The 12,437-nt window shown below is 37.8% G+C and overlaps 1 protein-coding gene across 1 annotated transcript in view; it reads left to right on the top strand.

Annotated features, from left to right (window-relative positions):
* Positions 1 to 5,039: 5,039 nt before the first annotated feature.
* The window catches only part of grm3 (glutamate receptor, metabotropic 3), a 196,117-nt gene continuing 188,719 nt past the window's right edge, over positions 5,040 to 12,437 (top strand). The window contains exon 1 of the mRNA XM_062061178.1: positions 5,040 to 5,162. The gene's annotated coding sequence lies outside the window, so the exon portion shown is untranslated. The remainder of the gene's footprint in view (positions 5,163 to 12,437) is intronic.

The raw sequence follows: 12,437 nt of genomic DNA on the forward strand, positions 1-12,437 counted from the left end.
ATCATGGTCCCTCTGGTCAACATATGTAATAACAAGTGTGTGTAAAAATTGATATGCGCCCACTTTGGCCATATTTAATTTTTTTTTTAAATGAATATGTATATAGAGCAGTGGTGTCAAACATACGGCCCGGGGGCCGGATCAGGCCCGCGAACAGGTTTTATCCGGCCCGCGGGGTGAGTTTGCTAAGTATAAAAATGAGCCGGAATTTTTAAATGAAAGAAACTGTTGTTCTAAATGTGTCCACTAGATGTCGCAATAGCAATTATTTGTATCTTTGTAGATGATGCTACATATGTTCAAAATAAACCACATGATGTTAGTGCATCAGTCGAGGAATATGAGCAAACTACATAAATAACATCCTGTAATTTGATTTTGATATTATTTTTTATCTTGATAGATTGAAAATTAACACCAATGAGTTGACAGAAAATATAAATAACGACAAATAAAGATAGAATACTACTAACCGCAACATGTAAGTGTAAAAAAAAACTACAACCCAACAACATTATGATTTGTACAATTTCAGAATGTGCTTGGTTTTTTTTTAAACAAAGAAAACAATCTGAAGTTGTCTTTATTTTTAAGTTATCGTGCCGTGATTTTACCAGTCCGGCCCACTTGGGAGTAGATTTTTCTCCATGTGGCCCCTGATCTAAAATGAGTTTGACACCCCTGATATAGAGACATACTGTAATAACTTGAAGTAAATAATGAAGATTAACAACCAATTACAAACAAAAAATTTATATATATATATATATATATATATATATATATATATATATATATATATATATATATATATATATATATATATATATATATATATATATATAAATGAACTAAAAGCAGTCTTTTTCTCACAATGTGTCGACTTTTTTCTTATAAAATTGGGAACCATTTCTCTTTTTTTTTCTGGTTCTGGAATATGGCAATATTTTCTCGTAAAATGATTACTTTTTTATGTAAAATTATTACTTTTTAATTCAAAATGGTGACATTTGTCATATAAAATTATGACTTTTATCACAATATTACCAATTTGTTTGTTGTTCTTGTAAAATAGTGACATTTTTTTAAGTAAAATTGTGACTTTTGTCATAATTTTGCCGAGTAAAATTCCGATTATTATTATAATATTGCCAACATTTTGGAAGTTTTCTTATAAAATTGTGACTTTTGTTGAGTAAAAGTACGACTCTTTTCATAAAATTGCCAACATTTTAAGCTTTTATTTTAAAATTGCGACTGAGTAAAATCTAAACTTGTATCATAATATTGCACAAATGTTCAGTTTTTCTTGTAAAATTTTGATACCAGTTTTGATAAAGTTTTGGATGATACCACACATTTAGGTATCGATTCGATACCAAGTAGTTACAGGATCATACATTGGTCATATTCAAAGTCCTCATGTGTCCAGGGACATATTTACTGAGTTTATAAACATAATATGAATTTTAAGAAAAGAAAAAAATATTTTGTGACCATAAAAATTATCGATGTAATCATAGTAGTATTGACTAGATCAGGGGTCACCAACCTTTTTGAAACCAAGGGCTACTTCTTGGGTACTGATTAATGCGAAGGGCTACCAGTTAGATACACACTTAAATAAATTGCCAGAAGTAGCCAATTTGCTCAATTTACCTTTAACTCTGTTATTATTAATAATGAATGATATTTATCTTTGTGGAAACACTGATCATCTTAATGATTTCTCACAATAAATATATATAGAAACAGATAAATATCAATATGCAACACTTTATTTTTATATTTTCTCTAAGTGCACATTTTTCAAATTGAACATTTTCAAATGATCACTTCTAAGACAGTCTTGTGAAATCACAATATCCCATTTTAACTAGCTAGCCACTAACATTTTTTAACAAATCATGAATTACTTTGCACCATGTTTGTACAAATAATAACTCATGTAAAATACAAAAGTAAACTCTCAAATTTTTAAATCATGTCACACTTTGAACTGGACACCAAATCTGTTATCTGTTTCTTTGTCAGTTAGTGGGAAGCCTGGCATTGCATGCTGTTAACTAGTGTGTTGTACTCTGGTGTGTAACTTGACACTGCAACTCTGAGTGAGTCTTGCAGATGTGCATCAGTGAGGCGTGTTCTGTGTTTGTTCTGGATGAAGTTCATGTCAGAAAAGGCTGATTCACAAAGATAAGATTTTTCCTCATTGTTTGCAGAACCTTCTTAATCTTTTGGACATATTTTCACAGCAATCTGGCCTTAAGCTTGATTATGATAAATGTAAAATGTTAAGGATCGGAAATCTAAAGGGAACGTCCTTTCGAATGGAATGCAAAGTGCCTGTTTTGTGGACAGATGGACCAGTTAACATACTTGGTGTTGTTGTCCCAGAAAATCTGGAAGATCTAGGCTCCGTAAATTATGATAATCGACTAAGAAAGCTGGACAAAATTATGCAATTATGGAAAGGGAAATCCCTAACCTTGTATGGTAAAATGTCTATTGCCAACTCGTTAATTATTCCTCAATTTATTTATTTGTTTTTGTCATTACCAGCTCCATCACAAAACTTTTTTAAGATTTATGAGCGGAGGGTCTTCGATTTTGTCTGGAACGGCAAACCAGAAAAGATTAAAAGAAAGGTTTTGTACAAAGAGTATGAATATGGGGGCCTGAAACTTCTCAACCTGGAAGCTATGTGTCTGTCTTTAAAAGTATCAATTGTTCCAAAGATGTATTTACACATTGAGTGGTACACAAATGTCCTGTTGGACAAAAAAACATGTACTGTATCAAAAGAAATTGTATCCTTTTTTACAAGTGATCCCCTCCCAGAGAGTCTGCTGGGAAACATGGCGGGGTTCATAAAGGAAACAATCCACTCATAGTGGTGTTTTCAATTTTATGTGCCAGAAAAAAGAGACGATATTTTGCAGCAGTTAATATGGATGAACTCTAATATTGTAATAGATGGAAAGCCTTTCTTTTGGAAATATATGTTTGAAAGAGGAATCATTTTTGTCAATGATATTATCAATGAGAATGGTAAAATTATGAAGTATGATGAATTTAGAGCTATGTATGGGGATGCCTGCTCAAGCTTTTCATTTTATCAACTAACTGGAGTAATTGGGAAAAGATGGAAACAAATAATTAATTATGGAACTACTAAATTATTAGTTTGTAAACCTCTAATAAGAAATTGTAGTTGGCAAAAAGGAACTAAAATAAATAGAAAAATATATAATTTTTATTTAATAAAGAAATCTTTGAAGGCTGCCTCATACAACACATATGGAAAATGGGAGGACTTTTTTGACTGCCCGTTGCCATGGGATGCCATATTCAAACTAATCTATAAAACCACTATCGATGTGCAAAATCGTTATTTTCAAATTAAAATTATTTATAACTTCTTACCCACAGGGAAAATGTTAAAATTATGGAATATGACAGAGTCAGATGATTGCCGATTTTGTTGTCAGGAGCCTGAATCCACCCTGCATTTGTTTTGGTATTGTCATATTGTGTCTTTGTTTTGGGTGGAAGTTGAAAAAATGTGTTTAAGGATTGGTTTGTTTATGAAGCTTAATGTGGTTTCTGTTATTTTAGGAGAGTTCATTGACAATCATGATTTAGTCAATTTAACTATAGTACTCGGTAAAATTTTTATTTTTAAGGCCAAAAACAGATATTCACTTAGTATTACTTTCTTTAAAACATTTATTCAGTATTTTCTAACTTTAGAAAGTTACATGGTTGAAAACGATAATGATGTCAAAAAACATTAAAAAAAAGATGAGAAGTCCTCAAAGGCTTATTTTGAAAGTATAATTATGTTTATAGATTATATGATATCTGTTGTTGTGTTTCCTAATTTGAGTGACCTGGACATAATCTGGACTGTACATAAATGCTTATTTTGAAAATGTAATTTTGTTTATAAATTATATGCAATCTGTTGTGTTCCCTAATTTTTTTCTGTGTACATGAATGAAGGTGTGTGTTGCTGAGTCCGACTTGGACATTATCTGGACTTGGCCTGGTTTAAAAAACCCTTTAAACAAATCTAATTTCATTGACAACCTGGTCTGTTGAAGATAAGGCCCTTTTTAAAAAAAATAAAATAAAATAAGATAAATAAATAAAAAACATTTTCTTGGATAAAAAAGAAAGTAATACAATATAAAAATAATTACATAAAAAATAGTAATTAATGAAAATTTTAGTGGACCAGCAGCCTATACAATCATGTGTGCTTCAGGGACTGTGTCCCTTGCAGATGTGTTGTCTATGTTGTGGGAACCAGAATACTGGGAGCAGAAAGAAATAACCCCTTTTGTGTGAGTGGGTGTGGATGAGTGTGCATGGGGGAGGTTGTTTGGGTTGATGCCCTGATTGAAAGTGTATCTTGTGTTTTTTCTATGTAGATTTAATTTAAAAAAAAAAAAAAAAAAAAAAAAAAAAAAAAATTTTTTTTTTTTAATTTTTTTTTTTTTTTTTTTTTTTTTAGAACAGGCCTGCGGGCGACTCATCTGGTCCTCACGGGCGACCTGGTGCCCGCGGGCACCGCGTTGGTGACCCCTGGACTAGATACTCTCCTGTACTTGGTATCATTACAGTGGATGTCAGGTGTAGATCCATGGCGTTTGTTTACATTGTGACGCCGGTGAGCTATTGTATCCTCCTACGGTGTGTAGTGAAGCATGTTTAGCTATTCCTCCTCCAGTGATAATTGTACTTGTAAGAAACTTACTTTATTTGTTGCCATGGAGACCAGGATTAGTGATTTAGAAGTAGCTAAAACGCTGCTGACTGTGGCTGGACTTGAGCCGCTCGCCAGCTAGTCTTAAAGCACCTCTTCCCGAGGGGTGAAGTCTTGTCTGGTTTCAGGTTGTCTTGTCACTTCCTGTTTTATTTTGAAATACCAACTCTCCCCGTAGTTTCAGATCACTTATCTTCCTCCTGTATCACTGGTCTGATGTTTCTCCTGATTGCCTGATGGTGCCCACCTGTGTCACCCTCCCTCATGTGTGCTCCTCCTCCTGTCCTGTGCCACAGTCTTTTGTATCTTCTGGTGAAGCTTTCCTTTGCCACGTTTTGTGTACCTTTTTTTTGGATCCACTGGAGTATTTTTGGTTCGTAAGTTTTCTCAGGTAAGATTAGCTTCCGAGCATAGCCTCCGTTTGAGCGCTTTTTGTTCTACTTAGTAGTTTTTGTTCAAAGCCCCTTTTTCCCGTTTTGAGTTGTTGATATTTTAGTAAGTTTAGTGGTCAGGTTAGGTCTGGTCTGATAGCCTGTTTTTTTGTTCCTCCTGTTTTGGAACCTTTCCCTGTTCAGAATAAATTAAACTTAACCAGTACTTTTTAGAGGCGGTATAGTACCGAATATGATTCATTAGTATCGCAGTACTATACCAATACCGGTATACAGTACAACCCTAGTGCTCGGTATACATCCCTGAAAATAGAAGCATTTAAGTCCCATCTTAAAACTCATTTGTATACTCTAGCCTTTAAATAGGCCCCCCTTTTAGACCAGTTGATCTGCCGTTTCTTTTCTAATGGGGGGTCACAGATTAGGTGACCACAGATGATGCGCTAGCTGTCCAAAGTCTGGACCAAGGGTGGACCACTCATCTGTGCATCAGTTGGGGACGTCTCTGTGCTGCTGACCTGCCTCCACTCAAGATGATCTCCTGCTGGCCCCACTATGGACTGGACTCTCACTATTATGTTAGATCCACTATGGACTGGACTCTCACACTATTATGTTGGATCCACTATGGACTGGACTCTAACTATTATGTTAGATCCACTATGGACTGGACTCTCACACTATTATGTTAGATCCACTATGGACTGAACTCACACTATTATGTTAGATCCACTATGGACTGGACTCTAACTATTATGTTAGATCCACTATGGACTGGACTCTCACTATTATGTTAGATCCACTATGGACTGGACTCTCACACTATTATGTTAGATCCACTATGGAGTGGACTCTAACTATTATGTTAGATCCACTATGGACTGGACTCTCACACTATTATGTTAGATCCACTATGGACTGGACTCACACTATTATGTTAGATCCACTATGGACTGGACTCTCACTATTATGTTAGATCCACTATGGACTGGACTCTAACTATTATGTTAGATCCACTATGGACTGGACTCTAACTATTATGTTAGATCCACTATGGACTGGACTCCCACACTATTATGTTAGATCCACTATGGACTAGACTCTAACTATTATGTTAGATCCACTATGAAATGGACTCACACTATTATGTTAGATCCACTATGGACTGGACTCTCACTATTATGTTAGATCCACTGTGGACTGGACTCTCACACTATTATGTTAGATCCACTATGGACTGGACTCACACTATTATGTTAGATCCACTATGGACTGGACTCTCACTATTATGTTAGATCCACTATGGACTGGACTCCAACTATTATGTTAGATCCACTATGGACTGGACTCTAACTATTATGTTAGATCCACTATGGACTGGACTCTCACACTATTATGTTAGATCCACTATGGACTGGACTCTCACTATTATGTTAGATCCACTATGGACTGGACTCTCACACTATTATGTTAGATCCACTATGGACTGGACTCTCACTATTATGTTAGATCCACTATGGACTGGACTCCCACACTATTATGTTAGATCAACTATGGACTGGACTCTCACTATTATGTTAGATCCACTATGGACTGGACTCTCACTATTATGTTAGATCCACTATGGACTGGACTCTTACACTATTCTGTTAGATCCACTATGGACTGGACTCTCACTATTATGTTAGATCCACTATGGACTGGACTCTCACACTATTATGCTAGATCCACTATGGACTGGACTCTCACACTATTATTTTAGATCCACTATAGACTGGACTCTCACACTATTATCCTAGATCCACTATGGACTGGACTCACACTATTATGCTAGATCCACTATGGACTGGACTCTCACACTATTATTTTAGATCCACTATAGACTGGACTCTCTCACTATTATGCTAGATCCACTATGGACTGGACTCTCACACTATTATGTTAGATCCACTATGGACTGGACTCTCACACTATTATGCTAGATCCACTATGGACTGGACTCTCACACTATTATTTTAGATCCACTATAGACTGGACTCTCACACTATTATCCTAGATCCACTATGGACTGGACTCACACTATTATGCTAGATCCACTATGGACTGGACTCTCACACTATTATTTTAGAGCCACTATAGACTGGACTCTCTCACTATTATGCTAGATCCACTATGGACTGGACTCTCACACTATTATGTTAGATCCACTATAGACTGGACTCTCTCACTATTATGCTAGATCCACTATGGACTGGACTCTCACACTATTATGTTAGATCCACTATGGACTGGACTCTCACACTATTATCCTAGATCCACTATGGACTGGACTCACACTATTATGCTAGATCCACTATGGACTGGACTCTCACACTATTATTTTAGAGCCACTATAGACTGGACTCTCTCACTATTATGCTAGATCCACTATGGACTGGACTCTCACACTATTATGTTAGATCCACTATAGACTGGACTCTCTCACTATTATGCTAGATCCACTATGGACTGGACTCTCACACTATTATGTTAGATCCACTATGGACTGGACTCTCACTATTATGTTAGATCCACTATGGACTGGACTCTCACACTATTATGTTAGATCCACTATGGACTAGACTCTCACACTATTATTTTAGATCCACTATGGACTGGACTCTCACACTATTATGTTAAAACCACTATGGACTAGACTCTCACACTATTATGCTAGATCCACTATGGACTGGACTCTCACACTATTATTTTAGATCCACTATGGACTGGACTCTCACACTATTATGTTAAAACCACTATGGACTAGACTCTCACACTATTATGCTAGATCCACTATGGACTGGACTCTCACACTATTATTTTAGATCCACTATGGACTAGACTCACACTATTATGCTAGATCCACTATGGACTAGACTCTCACACTATTATGCTAGATCCACTATGGACTAGACTCTCACACTATTATATCAGATCCACTATGGACTAGACTCTCACACTATTATGCTAGATCCACTATGGACTGGACTCTCACACTATTATTTTAGATCCACTATGGACTAGACTCACACTATTATGCTAGATCCACTATGGACTAGACTCTCACACTATTATGCTAGATCCACTATGGACTAGACTCTCACACTATTATATCAGATCCACTATGGACTAGACTCTCACACTATTATGCTAGATCCACTATGGACTGGACTCTCACACTATTATGTTAGATCCACTATGGACTGGACTCTCACACTATTATGTTAGATCCACTATGGACTGGACTCTCACACTATTCTTTTAGATCCACTATGGACTGGACTCTCACACTATTATGTTAGATCCACTATGGACTAGACTCTCACACTATTATGTTAGATCCACTATGGACTGGACTCTCACACTATTATGCTAGATCCACTATGGACTGGACTCTCACACTATTATTTTAGATCCACTATAGACTAGACTCTCACACTATTATGTTAGATCCACTCGACGTCCATTGCACCGGTCGCCCAGGGGGTCCCCACATCTGCGGTCCCCTCCAAGGTTTCTCATTGTCATCCCATTGGGTTGAGTTTTTCCTTGCCCTAATGTGGGATCTGAGCCGAGGATGTCGTTGTGGCTTGTGCAGCCCTTTGAGACACTCGTGATTTAGGGCTATATAAGTAAACATTGATTGATTGATTGATTGAAATATTGTCGTTTTGAGGCTCCAAGCCCCCTTCAATGCAGGCCCCCGCTGCATTTTTGTGGGAAGACGGACGGGATCAGCTGAGTGACCTCTGCCTTCTATAATCACACAAGTGCACACGACGAGAGTTTGGCAAAAAACAGCTTGCTTTGTAGCCTTCAGCTGCAATCAGAAAGTGCTCCCAGCCAGCCACTCAGACAGCGTGTCTCTGCGCACTTGACCAACTTTACAATGCAGAAATCAGGCCTCTCGACTGTGTGTGTGTGTGTGTGTGTGTGTGTGTGTGTGTGTGTGTGTGTGTGTGTGTGTGTGTGTGTGTGTGTGTGTGTGTGTGTGTGTGTGTGTGTGTGTGTGTGTGTGTGTGTGTGTGTGTGTGTGTGTGTGTGTGTGTGTGTGTGTGTGTGTGTGTGTGTGTGTGTGTGTGTGTGACTCAATCATGCATGAAGAGGATATTGTGTTCAACAGGCACTGCAGACTTGCATTCTAATGACTGCGTTCGGCATAATCATGGCAACACGTCGAAACGTGCGCGCGTTCGATTCCGCAGCCCTCAGCGCAGACTTGGAAGACTTCAGTCCGTCAGATTGTCTTGTCACATGTGCGAGGGTGCTTTTGGCGTCGGATCGTCCGCTCTCAGTCTGCGCAAACAACGGCAGGTTGGCAAGCACGCACACTGCCAAAACTGAAGTCTAAGTAATGTGAAATATCTCAAATAAGGATGATATTTGCTTATTTTCTGTCTGATAAGATAATTCTTCTCACTAAGCAGATTTTATGTTAGAGTGTTTTACTTATTTTAAGTGTTTCGGTCCTAAATGATCTCAGTAAGATATTACAGCTTGTTGCTGAGATTTGATGACCTATATTGAGTAATGTTTACTTATATAGCCCTAAATCACGAGTGTCTCAAAGGGCTGCACAAGCCACAACGACATCCTCAGTTCAAAACCCACATCAGGGCAAGGAAAAACTCACAACCCAGTGGGACGTCGATGTGAATGACTATGACAAACCTTGGAGAGGACCCCCCCCCCCTCTAGGGGAGACCGGATGCAATGGACGTCGAGTGGGTCCAGCATAATATTGTGAAAGTCCAGTCCATAGTGGATCTAACATAATAGTGTGAAAGTCCAGACCATAGTGGATCTAACATAATAGTGAGAGTCCAGACCATAGCGGATCTAACATAATATTGTGAGAGTTCAGTCCATAGTGGATCTAACATAATAGTGTGAAAGTCCAGTCCATAGTGAATCTAACATAATAGTGAGAGTCCAGACCATAGCGGATCTAACATAATATTGTGAGAGTTCAGTCCATAGTGGATCTAACATAATAGTGTGAAAGTCCAGTCCATAGTGAATCTAACATACTATTGTGAGAGTTCAGTCCATAGTGGATCTAACATAATAGTGTGAAAGTCCAGTCCATAGTGGATCTAACATAATAGTGAGAGTCCAGTCCATAGTGGATCTAACATAATATTGTGAGAGTTCAGTCCATAGTGGATCTAACATAATAGTGTGAAAGTCCAGTCCATAGTGGATCTAACATAATAGTGAGAGTCCAGTCCATAGTGGATCTAACATAATAGTGAGAGTCCAGTCCATAGCGGAACTAACATAATATTGTGAGAGTTCAGTCCATAGTGGATCTAACATAATAGTGTGAAAGTCCAGTCCATAGTGTATCTAACATAATATTGTGAGAGTTCAGTCCATAGTGGATCTAACATAATAGTGTGAAAGTCCAGTCCATAGTGGATCTAACATAATAGTGAGAGTCCAGTCCATAGTGGATCTAACATAATAGTGTGAAAGTCCAGTCCATAGTGGATCTAACATAATAGTGAGAGTCCAGTCCATAGTGGATCTAACATAATATTGTGAGAGTTCAGTCCATAGTGGATCTAACATAATAGTGTGAAAGTCCAGTCCATAGTGGATCTAACATAATAGTGAGAGTCCAGTCCATAGTGGATCTAACATAATATTGTGAGAGTTCAGTCCATAGTGGATCTAACATAATAGTGTGAAAGTCCAGTCCATAGTGGATCTAACATAATAGTGAGAGTCCAGTCCATAGTGGATCTAACATAATATTGTGAGAGTTCAGTCCATAGTGGATCTAACATAATAGTGTGAAAGTCCAGTCCATAGTGGATCTAACATAATAGTGAGAGTCCAGTCCATAGTGGATCTAACATAATAGTGTGAGAGTCCAGTCCATAGTGGATCTAACATAATAGTGAGAGTCCAGTCCATAGTGGATCTAAAATAATAGTGAGAGTCCAGTCCATAGTGGATCTAACACAATAGTGAGAGTCCAGTCCATAGTGGATCTAACATAATGAGAGTCCAGTCCTTAGTGGATCTAACATAATAGTGAGAGTCCAGTCCAGTCCCCTCTAGGGGAGACCGGATGCAATGGACGTCGAGTGGGTCCAGCATAATATTGTGAAAGTCCAGTCCATAGTGGATCTAACATAATATTGTGAGAGTTCAGTCCATAGTGGATCTAACATAATAGTGTGAAAGTCCAGTCCATAGTGGATCTAACATAATATTGTGAGAGTTCAGTCCATAGTGGATCTAACATAATAGTGTGAAAGTCCAGTCCATAGTGGATCTAACATAATAGTGAGAGTCCAGTCCATAGTGGATCTAACATAATATTGTGAGAGTTCAGTCCATAGTGGATCTAACATAATAGTGTGAAAGTCCAGTCCATAGTGGATCTAACATAATATTGTGAGAGTTCAGTCCATAGTGGATCTAACATAATAGTGTGAAAGTCCAGTCCATAGTGGATCTAACATAATAGTGAGAGTCCAGTCCATAGTGGATCTAACATAATATTGTGAGAGTTCAGTCCATAGTGGATCTAACATAATAGTGTGAAAGTCCAGTCCATAGTGGATCTAACATAATATTGTGAGAGTTCAGTCCATAGTGGATCTAACATAATAGTGTGAAAGTCCAGTCCATAGTGGATCTAACATAATAGTGAGAGTCCAGTCCATAGTGGATCTAACATAATATTGTGAGAGTTCAGTCCATAGTGGATCTAACATAATAGTGTGAAAGTCCAGTCCATAGTGGATCTAACATAATAGTGAGAGTCCAGTCCATAGTGGATCTAACATAATAGTGTGAGAGTCCAGTCCATAGTGGATCTAACATAATAGTGTGAGAGTCCAGTCCATAGTGGATCTAACATAATAGTGTGAAAGTCCAGTCCATAGTGGATCTAACATAATAGTGAGAGTCCAGTCCATAGTGGATCTAACATAATAGTGTGAGAGTCCAGTCCATAGTGGATCTAACATAATCGTGTGAGAGTCCAGTCCATAGTGGATCTAACATAATAGTGAGAGTCCTGTCCATAGTGGATCTAACATAATAGTGAGAGTCCAGTCCATAGTGGATCTAACACAATAGTGAGAGTCCAGTCCATAGTGGATCTAACATAATGAGAGTCCAGTCCTTAGTGGATCTAACATAATAGTGAGAGTCCAGTCCATAGTGGATCTAACATAATAGTGAGAGTCCAGTCCATAGTGGATCCAACACAATAG

Source organism: Entelurus aequoreus, linkage group LG10 (assembly GCF_033978785.1).
Source record: "Entelurus aequoreus isolate RoL-2023_Sb linkage group LG10, RoL_Eaeq_v1.1, whole genome shotgun sequence".
Classification (NCBI taxonomy): domain Eukaryota; kingdom Metazoa; phylum Chordata; class Actinopteri; order Syngnathiformes; family Syngnathidae; genus Entelurus; species Entelurus aequoreus.